The sequence below is a fragment of the Equus przewalskii genome, chromosome X (assembly GCF_037783145.1).
Source record: "Equus przewalskii isolate Varuska chromosome X, EquPr2, whole genome shotgun sequence".
NCBI lineage: Eukaryota > Metazoa > Chordata > Mammalia > Perissodactyla > Equidae > Equus > Equus przewalskii.
In genome coordinates this window covers 77348811-77363309 of record NC_091863.1, presented here as the reverse complement: position 1 = coordinate 77363309, position 14499 = coordinate 77348811, and the positions used below count along the sequence as shown (strand labels likewise).

Below are 14499 nucleotides of genomic sequence, written 5' to 3'. Positions count from 1 at the left end.
CTCAACGGCCATGTCAGACCCTTTTGGAAAAACAAGGTCAGGCCAAATTAGTTTTGCACCAAATGGCTTCCTCGTATACTCAAATATATCCTATTGCTTTTCATTTATTTATCACCAAGTATTTTCAACTATCAAAAGGTTGAAAGCATGTTCTGGAGCAGAGTAGACCAGAGTCAGGCTGATGAGCCAATTCAAGGGTGTAAGAGAGTCGAGTCAGGAGGGGAAAGACAAGGACCAAGGGTACTTACTTCAGGCATAGAGTCTAGGAGGGCAGAGCAAAGGCAAATCAATGATAACGTGGAGACTTTCTGGGTTATAAATAACTCATCCTAACTTGCAAGTTAACATCTGCTAAGGATTTCTCTTTTCATAGACATGATTTGAATTATTAATATGATTCTCCTGATCTTGGGATTGGGAGTTATGGAAAATAGGATTTAGAGCACAGGGACAAAAGCAATCTTAACCTGAATGGGAAATATCAATGTAGCTCTATAGTATATAGCTCTATGGTTTTTGAGGGGGCTTGGGTGGAGAGAGGGGTGCTAGGGAGAGAACTACAGCAAGTAATGGTATTATAAGTTCTATATCTTAAGAAAGAATTTCTGTAGCCATCTGAATAAGATTTCACTTTCAGAATTAAATCTTTACATGGATGGCACTGCATTCTGTCCCTTCTATTTTCATCAAACTCTGATTTCATTCCTTACTTTCTTTGAAGAAGATGATGGTGCAGTATCCATATTAACATATGGATTTGTGCCCAACCCATTAGATATATTGTACTGATGGGAATCTCCAACGATTATTGAGTACAGAATTGCTTGCATGTTTCAACATGTCTGGGAGGTACATACATGTCTTTCATTAGGGGATTATCATTCCCCAGTGTTCACCGCTGTCCTCAGATTGCATGAGCCCCCAGAGACTGCCGCGTGTTGTTTGTGTTTAACTGCTTGTTTAAATTTCACAGCAATGATTTTTGTTATTGTCACTTTTTTTAAGTATAAAGAATTCGAGATTTTGATATGATAGTTCTTGCCTTCCTGGGAATACTATCTGGATGATACATCTATGCACACCACTAGCCACCTTAGAGAAGATAATTCTGCTAGTAGTATAGGGGAGTAGCATGTGCACCCCAAAATGTATCTCTTTGGCTTGAGGAATCTTTTGGACTGACTATTTTTGAGAAACAAAAGACTCAGGAAGAAACTTTGACCTTTCTCCTAACTGTCTAAAAAAATTTAAGATAGAAAGTCTGTTCCAGGAAGGAGCTGTCACCATATATAATTATAGTATACTGTGAACTACGTGTGGTAGACAAGGAGGAACCTAGCAAGGCCCATTTGATCAAAGTCCTCTCCATGTCTCATTGCCTTTGCAAGGCATGTAAATTGCTTCCTTTCCCTTTGAGGGCCCAGACTCCTGCCCCCTTCTTAGTCCAAAATGACATACATACCTCACTTTGCCTGACTGTCTTTGGAATTTTTTCATGCTTATGTGAATTCCCCGTGTGTACATATTAAACTTTGTTTGATTTTCTCCTGTTAACCTGCCTTATTTCATTTTAATTATTTAACTAGTCATAAAAACATTGATAAGAGTTTTCAGAAATAAGGTCATCTTCCCTTCTTCCTGGTACAGAGAGAGAGACACCTTTACAGATGGAGATTTCCTTTACAAATGTAAATGTCTCTTAACAAAGGGTAACTTCTACTTTTCTGAGTTTCTCTCATGTCTGCAGTTTTTAAAAGTAACCAGCCCAAAATAATCCTCATGCCAAAGAGACATATCTTGGGGTGGCTGATTCCAGTCCCCCATACCAGGCATTATGCTAAGCACCTTATGTATCTCATTTAATTCTCATAACAACTCTATTATATAGGGTCTTTTTGTTGCTATTAGAAGAGGAAACTAAAGCACAGAGAGGTTAAGAAACTTTCAGAAGCACTAGTGGTTGTATCCCTTTGATTGAATTTACTTGGTACCAAATTATTCAGGGAGTTCATTCAAAAATTCAGTAATCCTTACCCCTTTGGTGTTAAATAGATATGTTCCTTAACTCAAAGGTCAGAGCCCCATCCTCTTGTGCTTTCATTATGGGAAGCTGGGTATGCCAACAATCTTGTCACTGGGAAGTCCATGGCAGGGTTTGATGACTTGTGTATTTACTAGTCTTTTCTCCCTTTCTTAATACACTAAAAGGAGGGTAATGAAAAATTGTGGTATTTTCAGCAAGCAGGATTTGGGTTTCTTCTGCGTGCAGGTACTTTGTTTCAGATGTGTGTGTTCTTAAGACACTAAACTATTAGTGATAAAGTGGAATAAAATAGGATATTTGTCCAACATCTTATTATATGTATTGCTAAGTAATCAGAGCAAAAGACAGTTGAAAAAATAGATTGGCAATTCTTAATTATTGATATTTTAAGGCAGTAGAATGTAATGGAAATGACACTGGATTCTGTGGTTCTGTGACCTTGGGAGGCCAGTTGACTTTAGGACCAGAGAAGAGATCATAAATGATATATACGAGAATGATCCCCAGAACTGTGGCCAGTTTCTAGTTCCATCTGGATACAGCACCCAAAATAGGAATTGTTCAGAGTCCTCCGTCTTGTGTATACAGAAGACTAGTGCAACATTTTAATGTGTCTCATTAACAAAGAACATGTGTTGAATTGGAAGGAGGTTTGGTGAAAGGATGGAAAGAAAGGAGAAAGGAAACCCCATGCCTGATAATCTCTCTCATTAAGTACAGAATTCATTAGAAGGGAGTTCACAGAAAAAATAATTTTTAGGGTATATAAAATCATTTACTGATGTGCTCTTCATTTTGACTAAGAACTGCTTTAATTGCCCAGTTTGATTAAGAATAGCTATAATCTGGGTTCTTTGCACAATAAAGTGTGAATTGCTAAATTGTTCCATATTTATTCTTGCTTGTAGTGTCTTTATAAAAATAATTCCCTGTGTATGCTGATCAGAGCCTGGATTGCCTCGGAAATGGTTTAGGTTTTGTTATGCAGATAATTATTTAATTTAGAAAGATTAAATCAAGAAGATTATACTCTACCCTGATGTTAGTGGCTGGGAAATTAAATGCACTAAGAAATGAAAGTCATTTTGTCTAAATAAGCATAACAGGTAAGAGTCAATGACATAGTAGTGTGAACTTTAAAAAACAAAATGAAATATACTCTGTAAAACTAAAATCTGTTTGCAGTGTATGAAAACAAAATCATTACTATCAGTATTTTTGATGAATGATTAAACATCTGTTTTGGATGAATGAAAATATTTAAGGGAGAGACATCCCTTGTGTTTAACTAGATTATCATATAAATGCAAACATACACCTTATAACTTGAGATTAATTCTCCTTCCAGGACACCTGACAATTGTAATTCAGAATTGCTTTATAGTAATTGATTTAAAGGAAATTGCAGGTCTTTACATTTTGGCTCTGCAAATCAACATAAGTAAGACTGTAACTCATTCAAAGGGCTTTACTTTGAATTTAATTTAATTTACTTGTGGAAACACAAGTAAAACAGAATAAAATGAAATTAATGTTGATATTGGGAGGGGCTAAATTGTGTATACCGACTACTTAAGGATGTTAATTGTATATAGTATCAAATAAAACAATTGGTTGAAAAGTAAAAAAGAAAGTACAAATTGTTTGGCATAATGTAAACCAAAGAAATAAAACTTGTTTCACTGTATTAAATCTTTTAGAAAATTGAATTTCCACAGTAGGTATGTGTAGACATGATATAACGTACATGAGAATTCCTAATACATATTAATACATATTTTGAAGCTGCAATAATTAACACAGCTGGATACTGGAGCAGAACTAGGCAAGAAGTGAATGGATTACAATAAAGAATTCATAAATAGACCAAAATAATATATGGAAATGTGATATATATTAAAGCTGTCATTTCTCAGCAATAAAGAAAGGATAAATGGTTTTGAGACATCAGGAAAAGAAATAAACATGGATTCCTCCCTCTCAGTTTGCACCAAAACAAATTTCAGATGAATTGACTACTTAAACACAAGATAAATCATGAAAATACTAAAAAAAAAACCCTAGTGAATTTATTTAAGTTTGGTAGATCTTTATAACTAGCACAGAAAACCCCAAAGTCATGCATTTTACTACATAAAAATTAAAATGCAAAAAAATGATAATACAAAAAAATTAAAATATGCTATACTGAAAAGTGAATAAAGTCTAAAAGGAAAACCGAGAAAACAATTGCTACACATACAATAGAGGACAATTTTTTAAATTTACAAGATATTCCTATATATCAATAAAGAAAACGATGGACAACAAAATAATAAAATTGGCTAAGCATATAATTAGGCTACTTACAGAAGAGGAAATATAAGTTTAGAAGAGACCTATGGAATGATGTGCAATTTTGTTGATAATTAAAGAAATGCAAAGTAAAGTAACAATGAAATTCCATGTCTCACAGATCAGATCAAAAAAGGTTAATAAAAATAATAATTAAAAAACATGATACCTATTGTTGGAGAGGTGCAGAAAGCAGATACTCTCTGTACTACTGACAGTAGTATAAATTGGAGCAGCATTTTTAGAAAGCAATTTTGCAATATCTATCAAAATTCAAAATTACTCAAATCCCTCAATTCCACTATTAAGAATTTAACTAAATGATACACTCATAAAAGTATACCAAAATATGCCCACACAGATATTCATTGCAGCATTATCTGCAGTAATAATAAACTGAAAAACTTAAATGTCCATCAATAGAGAATTGGTTAAATAAATTATGGCTAAATAAATTATTGGTTAAATAAATTATTAGTATAATGCAGCACAAAAAAATGAATTAGATCTGCTGATCCAGTTATGGGATAGTATCTAAGACATGATATTAAATGAAAATGGTAAGCCACAGCACAGTGTGATCCCATTTGGGTAGAAGGTGGTCCAAGAATGCCCCCAAGGTGCTCTTTATGGTTTGCTGGTGTGGGGGATTGGAATTGGCCACCTCAAGATGTGTCTCTTTGGCATGAGGATGATTTGGGCTGGTTACTTTTAAGAAACTACAGACATGGGAAAAGCTCTGAAAACCAAATAGAAGTTACCCTTTGTAAGAGACATTTACATTTGTAAGGGAAATCTCCATCTGTAAGGGTGTCTCTCTCTTTGTACCAGGAAGAAGGGGGGATGACCTTATTTCTAGAAACTCTTAGCAATGCTTAAATCTGCATAATAACCTTACTGTTGTTTACTGTGCTTTTCAGGTAATCTCCCCTAACTGACTCCCCACACCCCCAACATCCTCCTTTGTCTTTAATGGAAGATGGTGTTTAAGATGAGAGCCTCAGCCATTTTGACGAGTTACCCAGTTTTCCTGGGTTTCTCCCATGTATACACATTATAAAGCTTTGTTTGATTTTCTCCTGTTATTCTGTCTCATGTCAATTTAATTGGTGGACCAGCCAGAAGGCCCTAGAATGAGTGGAGGAATTTTCTTCCTCCCCTACACTGGGCTACCTGGGACCACTTTTAACCATACTACAAGGGCGACTCCACCACACAAGATCCTGTTGGACTAATAGCTTCTCCCCAAGGCTTGTAACTTCCCATGGGCTTCCAAGCTCTCTGGGCACTGAGCAACTGATGTTTCCCAGCACTCATGCCCTGACTCACCATGGCACAAAATGTATTTGCAGTTATGTGCAAAAATGATTTTTGAAGAGTATTCTAAAAACTGTTAGCGGGTTAGGGAGAGGGGTAAAGAGTGATTTGTGTGGGCAAGTGTACTTTTAATTTTCTACTTGTTTCATCAGAGAGTTGATTTTTTAATTGTTTTACTTTATCCTTAACATCTTTATTATGTAAGAAGTACAAAAATAATACATGCTTACACAGAAATGTATAAAGAAAAAAACAATAATGTCTTCCCCCTCCTATTCTTTGCCTGTTCCCATTCAAGGTAACCAATGTTAAGAGAGTATATTTCCACATCTTCCTCTATGTTCATGCAAACATATACATGCATATATGGAAATTTTCTTTTTGAAAGTGGGTTTTACTGTTCAGATTACTTTGAAAATTGTTATTTTCATTTTTTTTTTAAGATTGGCACCTGAGCTAACAACTGTTGCCAATCTTCTTTTCTTCTTCTTCTTCTTTTCCCCAAAGCCTCCACCCCCCACAGTTCACAGTTGTATATTTTAGTTGTGATTGCCTCTGGTTGTGCTATGTGGGATGCTGCCTCAGCATGGCACGAACGAGCCATGCCATGTCCGTGCCCAGGATCCGAACCGGCAAAACCATGAGCTGCCAAAGTAGAGCGTGCAAACTTAACCACTTGACCACAGGGCTGGCCCCATTATTTTCATTTTTATACATATAATTTTAACTGGCTTTTCGTAGCTGCATAGTATTCCACAGTAGAATTTCTTTTACTGCTCCCCAGTGATGGATATCTATACAGTAAACAGGATAGCCAACGTGGGATCATTGGATCGAAGGTTATACGCATAACCTTTTAAATGGATTTGGCCAGAGTATTCTCTACAGCGTTTAGTGATTCCTTCTCCCACCAGAATTGTATGAGTGACTATTTCTTTATACTTTAACTGCACTAAAAGTTATTAAATTTAAAATGTTTCCCAATAAGGTACAGAGTGGGAATAGGGTATCATTGTTTTGATTTGCATTTTCCAAATGAGTAAAGTGGGGCAGCTTTTTATACGTTAATTGGCCAATTTGAATTTCTCTTCAAAAGGCAACAGGTCTGGATAATTTTTTACAAATAGTTCAAAAAGCTGGGACTTGCCCATTTTACAAATTATTCCTGCTATTTTGAAAAGGTAAAATTTCCCCAATTCATTTTATGCAGATAACCTAATAATTATATTAAAACTGATAAACAGAAAAAGAAAAGTAGAACAGTAGTTCTCAATCCTGGTGCACAATATAATCATTTGAGGAGCTTTTGAGAAATGCTCATGCCCAGGCACCACCTAAAAGTTTCTGATTTTTTTGATTTGAGGTATGGCCTGGGACTTATGTTTCCAGTGTACTGTGGACGAATGTTTCCTATTCATGTAATGCCAGATTCTAAGTAAAATACTAATAAATTGAATCCAGTCGCTCATTAAAGGAATAATATCCCATAATTGCATAGAGTTTATTCTAGGAATATAAAGATACTTCAACACGAGGAACTCTACACCGTAATTTGTTACCTCCAAAGATTGGAGAAAGACCATATCAGTAGATGCATAAGTGTTATTTACTAAAATTCAGCCAGCATTTCTAGGAATATCTCTGAATATATTTGGACTAGAAACATGTTATCATGATAAAACTACTTATCACAAAGTAATAACATTGTTGTGAAGTGAGATGTTACTAAAGTCATTAAATTGTCATTAAGGTCAGGATAAAGTCAGAGATGCTCATTTTACTCAATGGTAGATATTATTTTGGAGATTCAGCTAATGCACTAAGACAGTGAACAAGTGATAGAAATTTTGGAAATAAAGAGACACATACAATCATGTCATGCGATTATATACCTAGAAAATCCAAGAGACTATAAAAAATAGAAGTGTTTACAAGATGATTTTGTAAAGTAAAAGGATAAACTGTAACTATAGAAAATAAATAGCTTTTCTTTATACTAGGGATAGTTAGAAAACCAAATGGAAAATATATCATATCCAAAATAATTACAAAAAGTATGAAATACCTAAGATTAAATCTAATAAGGAAAATATAGGACCTATGTGAAGATAGCTATAACATTTTCTTGGAAGATTTAAAATGTCTTCCAAAATGGAGGGCTGGACCATGTTCCTGTATAAAAAGAGTATTAAAAGATGTCAAGTCATTCCAATTTCCCATACAAATGTAATACAATAAAAAAAAAAAAGCACATCCACAATATATTCTGAATGTTGCCTTTTATTGAAACCAGATGAAATTAAGTTCAAATGGAAGAACTAATGCCTGAGAATATTTAAGAAACCTGTGAAAATTAGAATGCCTCATGGGGTTAGTTTTACCAAATATTAAAATTAACTTGTAAAACCATTTGATAGATGGGTAGATGATCGATAGTTATTGGTCTATATAGACGCTCTCCTTGACCAAACTTTAGTCAGGCTCCTCTAAGCCCTCTTTTCATTGAGGCCTTGACCTTGGGCTTCAGTGTCCCTCCTTATCGGGCTTGCTCACCCAGTTTTAGTAAGAATCCTGCTAAGTCAGTTTAGAGAGAATCCCCCACCCTTGAGATCTGGTCAGATTCCTCATTTCCCACCATCCCTGGATGATATCTGATCATTCTGGCCTGTCTTCAGCAAGAATCCTGTCAGGTCAGTATAGCAAGAATTCCCCCTACCCTTGATGTCTCCTCTTAGTAATTTTCCATCCACCGACCCCTGCCACCCCACCCCAATCCTGCTCCTTGGTTGTAAATCCCCAGTTGTCCTTCCTGTATTTGGAATGGAGCCCAGTTTTATACTGAGATTTCTTTTCCCTTATTGCAATAGTCCTGAACATAATCTGTTGTTACTGCTTTAACCGCTGTCAGGCTCTGCTTTTCTTTAGCAATATAAACCAGAGAGCATCATAAAATCCAGAAACAAACCTGAGTATATATATTGGAACTTAATATTTGACAAATATTGTCTTTTTTTTAAAATTTATTTTTATTTTCTTTTATTAAGATTATGATAGTTTACAACCTTGTGAAATTTCAGTTGTACATTATTGTTAGTCATGTTGTAGGTACACCACTTCACGCTTTGTGCCCTCCCACCACCCTCCCCTTTCCCCTGGTAACCACCAATCAGTTCTCTTTGTCTATATGTTAACTTACCACCTATGAGTGGAGTCATATAGAGTTCGTCTTTCTCTGTCTGGCTTATTGCACTCAACATAATACCCTCAAGGTCCATCCATGTTGTTGTGAATGGGACGACTTTGTCCTTTTTATGGCTGAGTAGTATTCCATTGTATATATATACACCATATCTTCTTTATCCAATCATCAGTTGCTGGGCACTTAGGTTGGTTCCATGTCTTGGCTATTGTGAATAATGCTGCGATGAACATAGGAGTGCATGGGACTTTTGGAATTGCTGATTTCAGGTTCTTAGGGTAGATACCCAGTAGTGGGATGGCTGAGTCATAAGGTATTTCTATTTTTAACTTTTTGAGAAGTCTTCATACTGTTTTCCATAGTGGCTGCACCAGTTTGCATTCCCACCAACAGTGTATGAGGGTTCCTTTTTCTCCACAGCCTCTCCAACATTTGTCACTCTTGGTTTTGGATATTTTTGCCATTCTAACAGGTGTAAGGTGATGTCTTAGTGTAGTTTTGATTTGCATTTCCCTGATGATTAGTGATGATGAGCATCTTTTCATGTGTCTATTGGCCATCCATATATCTTCTTTGGAGAAATGTCTGTTCGTGTCCTCTGTGCATTTTTTGATTGGGTTGTTTGATTTTTTGTTGTTGAGCTGTGTGAGTTCATTATATATTATGGAGATTAACCCTTTGTTGGATAAATAACTTGTAAATATTTTTTCCCAATTAGTGGGCTGTTTTTTTGTTTCAATCCTGTTTTCCCTTGCCTTGAAGAAGCTCTTTAGTCTGATGAAGTCCCATTTGTTTCTTCTTTCTATTGTTTCCCTCATCTGAGGGGTTATGGTGTCTAAAAAGATTCTTTTGAAACTGATGTCAAAGAGTGTACTGCTGAAATTCTCTTCTAGAAGACTTATTGTTTCAGGCCTAATCTTTAGGTCTTTGATCCATTTTGAGTTTATTTTTGTGAATGGTGAAAAGGAATGGTCAATTTTCATTCTTTTACATGTGGCTGTCCAGTTTTCCCAGCACCATTTGTTGAAGAGACTTTCTTTTCTCTACTGTAGGCCCTCAGCTCCTTTGTCGAAGATTAGCTGTCCATAGATGTGTGGTTTTATTTTTGGGCTTTCAGTTCTGTTCCATTGATCTGTGCACCTGTTTTTGTACCAGTAACATGCTGTTTTGATTACTGTAGCTTTGTAGTATGCTTTGAAGTCAGGGATTGTGATGCCTCCGGCTTTGTTCTTCTTTCTCAGGATTGCTTTAGCAATTCGGGGTCTTTTGTTGCCCCATATGAATTTTAGGATTCTTTGTTCAATTTCTGTAAAGAATATCATTGGGATTCTGATTGGGATAGTGTTGAATCTGTAGATTGCTTTAGGTAATATGGACATTTTAACTATGTTTATTCTTCCAGTCCATGTGCATGGAATGTCTTTCCATCTCTTTATGTTGTCATCGATTTCTTTCAAGAAAGTCTTGTAGTTTTCGTTGTATAGATCTTTCACTTCCTTGGTTAAATTTATCCCAAGGTATTTTATTCTTTTCATTGCGATTGCGAATGGGATTGAGTTCTTGAGTTCTTTTTCTGTTGGTTCATTGGTAGTGTACAGAAATGCTGCTGATTTATGTATGTTGATTTTATACCCTGCAACTTTGCTGTAGCTGTTGATTGTTTCTAATAGTTTTCCTCAAATATTTTCTTTTAATTCTGTATGAAAATAATGGTTCTCTAATATAATGGTGTTGGCATAATTTGCTATCCATATGGAGAAAAATAAATATATATCTCTATCTCACAACATATACAAAAATAAATTCAAAGTGGAATGATGATATAAATGTCAAAAATTAAAATATATTATTAGAAGGAAGTTTAGTGTTTTTAAAGATCTTTAGCCCAGAGAGGAACTACAGATGTCATAAATGAGATTTACACAGATTTTTCTAGGAAAACATTTAAGACTCATATCCTCCAAAAATAAAAGAAAAACCATAAACAATGTTGAAAGACAAGAAATATTTGCAATACTTTTAGCAGATTGCTATCCCTAATGAACAGAGACCTTAATAAAAAAATCAAGGGGCCGGCCCCATGGCATAGTGTTTAATTTCTTGTGCTCAGCTTTGGCGGCCCAGCGTTCACAGGTTTGGATCCCGAGCTCGGATGTACACACTGCTCATCAAGCCATGCTGTGTTGGTGTGCCAGGTACAAAATAGAGGAACATTGGCAGGGATGTTAGCTCAGGGCCAATCTTCCTCACCAAAAATAAAAAATAAAAAAAACCAAAAAATCAAATGTAAAAGTCAAACAATCCCAAAAAAGGGAAAAATTATATAAAGAAACAGCCTGTAGAACAGGAAATGATGTAATTCTTTGAAGTTTTTAAACCATATATATGCATAACTTATGTAAAAACCACAGTATATTGTTGATTTTTATCAAATAAATCATTCATGATAAATATATATATATTTCAGAGAATGTGGCTTATATCAGATCTGATTCTTCATTAAAATCTGATTTTATGAAAGATACAGGAGGAACCTGGGAACAAGATCCTGATTAACTAGGGAGAAGTTTGGCTGTTTTAATTTTGATCTTTGAATTTATGACAATATTTCTACTTTGAAAAGTTTAGACATATGAAAGTTTCTCAAGTATAATGTAAAACCTCCCTGATGGTATCAACTGTTTTTTCAGCACTTACTGCATGGGCAGCCCGTAGGACTGTACGTAGTTTATCTCATTTAGTCCTCGGAATAACTTATGAGATAGGTACAGTTATTATCTGCATATTAAGTATAGGAAGCCAAGGCTCAGAGAGATTAGGTAACTTGCCCAGTATCACACAGTGGTGAAGTGGGCCTTTACTAGGTCTTTCTGACTCTGTAGTACATGCTCCTGACTTTTTCTTTTCCTGTTATATCTCCCCAAATCCCCCCAGTACATAGCTGTATATTTTTGTTGTGGGTCCTTCTAGCTGTGGCATGTGGGATGCCGCCTCAGTATGGCCTAATGAGTGGTGCCATGTCCCTGCCCAGGATTCGAACCGGCGAAACCCTGGGCCACTGAAGCAGAGCATGTGAACTTAACCACTCAGCCACGGGGCCGGCCTCTCCTAATTTTTTAACTGCGTATGTTCTAAATGGCAACCACATGGAAGGAAACCATACCAATTTCTAAGCCTGGGACTCTGAACTGTTTATACATTGGTGCTTCTTCACATTATTCATTTATTTATTTATTTATTTATTTATTTATTTAATTTATTTATTTATTCTTCATGTATCTCTTTGGGAATTTGATGAAATATATGAATCTACTGTTGAGAAAACTGCAAATCTGCATGCGCGCATACACACACATACAATTTTGCATACAATTTCCGGGAAATCATGGACCCTGTGGGGTGCATCCTGGAGCCGCACGTTGTGAACCTCTGTTCTACCTGATGAAGATGAGGTGATCTGGAAACATTGCTTTCACCATTCATGCAAAAGTGTAATTTTAGGGGAACTGTATTGGCCTACTTTTTTTTTGATGAGGAATATTGACCTTGAGCTAACACCTGTTACCACTCTTCCTCTTTGTCCTTGAGGAGCATTGCTGCTGAGCTAACATCTTTGGCAATCTTCCTTTATTTTATATATAGGATACCTGCCACAACGTGGCTTGATGAGTGGTGTGTAGGTCCGCACCCAGGATCCGAGCTTGCGAACCCTAGTTTGCCAAGTGGAGCATGCGAACTTAACCACTATGTCACCAGGCTGGCCCCTATTTTTTAAACCTCATATGTACTTTATTATTATGCAAATTTGGAATAAAATGGAAGTTTGGGGCTCATTATTAAAAGAAATTAGGGGAGAAATGACCGGCTCAAGTAGAAATAAAAATAATTCCTGTGTGCTAGATCTCCGTCTACCTAGAAAAGACGTGGACCAATTCACATCTTTGAATTTGAAGGCATCCCTTGTTAATAGTAATGTCAGGAACACAAAAGAGATTTTTGTTATAACTACATCACTGCACACTTAGTTCTACAACAAATAGTCCTCCGAAAGAGAATGACCTTCCCTACATTTCTTATGGCCAGTAACCCAAAATTTACTTGCCAGTCCTTAATAGAGGTCTTAAAATCTCTAAGGGATTCTTGTATAAGCCCAACGCTGAAATAATGTATTTTCTGTGTGTGTACCATATTCTTGTTAAATCTAGTGGACGGCTACTTTGAAGATTGTTTGCCATTTAAGAAGAAAATCACCACCTCATAACCTCATCAGTTATGATGGTTCCATTACTGACAGGTAGGGCATACGGCCAGTAAATGTGTAACATATATGGGGACGGACGTTTGATTAACCAAAATGTCTTCTACACTGAACTCTAATACCGTTTGTCGCTAGTCATATAACAGATAACAAATCTAGGACAGTATAATACTCTTGTTGAGAATGAATAATGGTAAAAGCTCCTCAAAGTGGTGACAGAAATGTGAGTTATTGTAAGTGATGAGATTTTAAGAAATGTGTAGATAGTAATGGATTCCTTAGGGTTCACTTAAAACTGATGAAAATACAGGCTTGATGAATAGGCATCAGTTAAACAGTCTGTTCGTTTCGTTCTTGCTCCTCTTTTCTTCACACCTGCCTATCTTGCCAACAAAATCGGCCAAAACATTTATTCAGCAAAGCCATAATCTATCGGTGGCTTTCCTTTGACCTTGTGATTATACAATGATCTCGAAGCATGCAAAGAAGTAGCGATAATCCCAGAATGAAGTGTTCCCCGTAAAATAATTAGCTGCATCTGATATGCCTTCTTACTACATGTGGTTTGTGTGGGTCTTGCCTCAGATCGTTTGTGACATGGTCATCTATTTAAAAGGTGGAGATGAAAGTGCCTTATTTCTGTGCACTTATGGTAGCTGACATTTACGTGCACCAGAGGATTTTCTTTTGAAAAATTTACCTCGGTTTGCCAGAATTTCAGTTTCACAGCTTCTATTTCACCATTGCTTAAGCCCTCATAATACTTTCACTCACTCCCTAAATTTTTGAATTGCCCAATTAATTTTACATTTATTTTGGACCTAGAAAAAAAATCTCATCGTGCTGAGGAACCTTCATATAAAAACTCACACTCAGCCTCTTTCCAATAAGTCATTCTTTTTAGTTTATAGTCATTCAAACACTTCTTGGCTCCCTAGGTTGATGTCACTCAGAGGGTATACTTCGTAGCACGTTCCTTTAGCCAAGAGCACATGAGCAAGTAAATGGAGGGTTTTCTAAAATAGTCTTCAATTCTCACATTCCTATTTTGTTAAAAAAAACAATCTGTAGAGCTTCCTCATTTTTTAAAGAATTTGTTTTTAAAGATTCGTGGATGTCTACGTTAGACGTGTGTCTGGACCCCGCAGGCTGCAGGTGGCTGCTATTTTGATCGCTGAGCCTTACTTGGTTTTCCCTAATCAAAAGCTCCTGTAGGATATAACTGTGCGAATAGGTGGTTCATGTCATCTCAGTGCCGGCCTACACGGCCCAGGCTCTGATGCACTGATGCTAAGGGGTAACCATCGCTTTTGCTCTCCAAATTTTATGACAGGAAAATGCCATTGC

General features: G+C 36.2%; 1 long non-coding RNA gene across 5 annotated transcripts in view; it reads left to right on the top strand.

Annotated features, from left to right (window-relative positions):
• The window catches only part of LOC139080947 (uncharacterized), a 716757-nt gene that overhangs the window by 285364 nt on the left and 416894 nt on the right, over positions 1 to 14499 (top strand). The window lies entirely within an intron of this gene.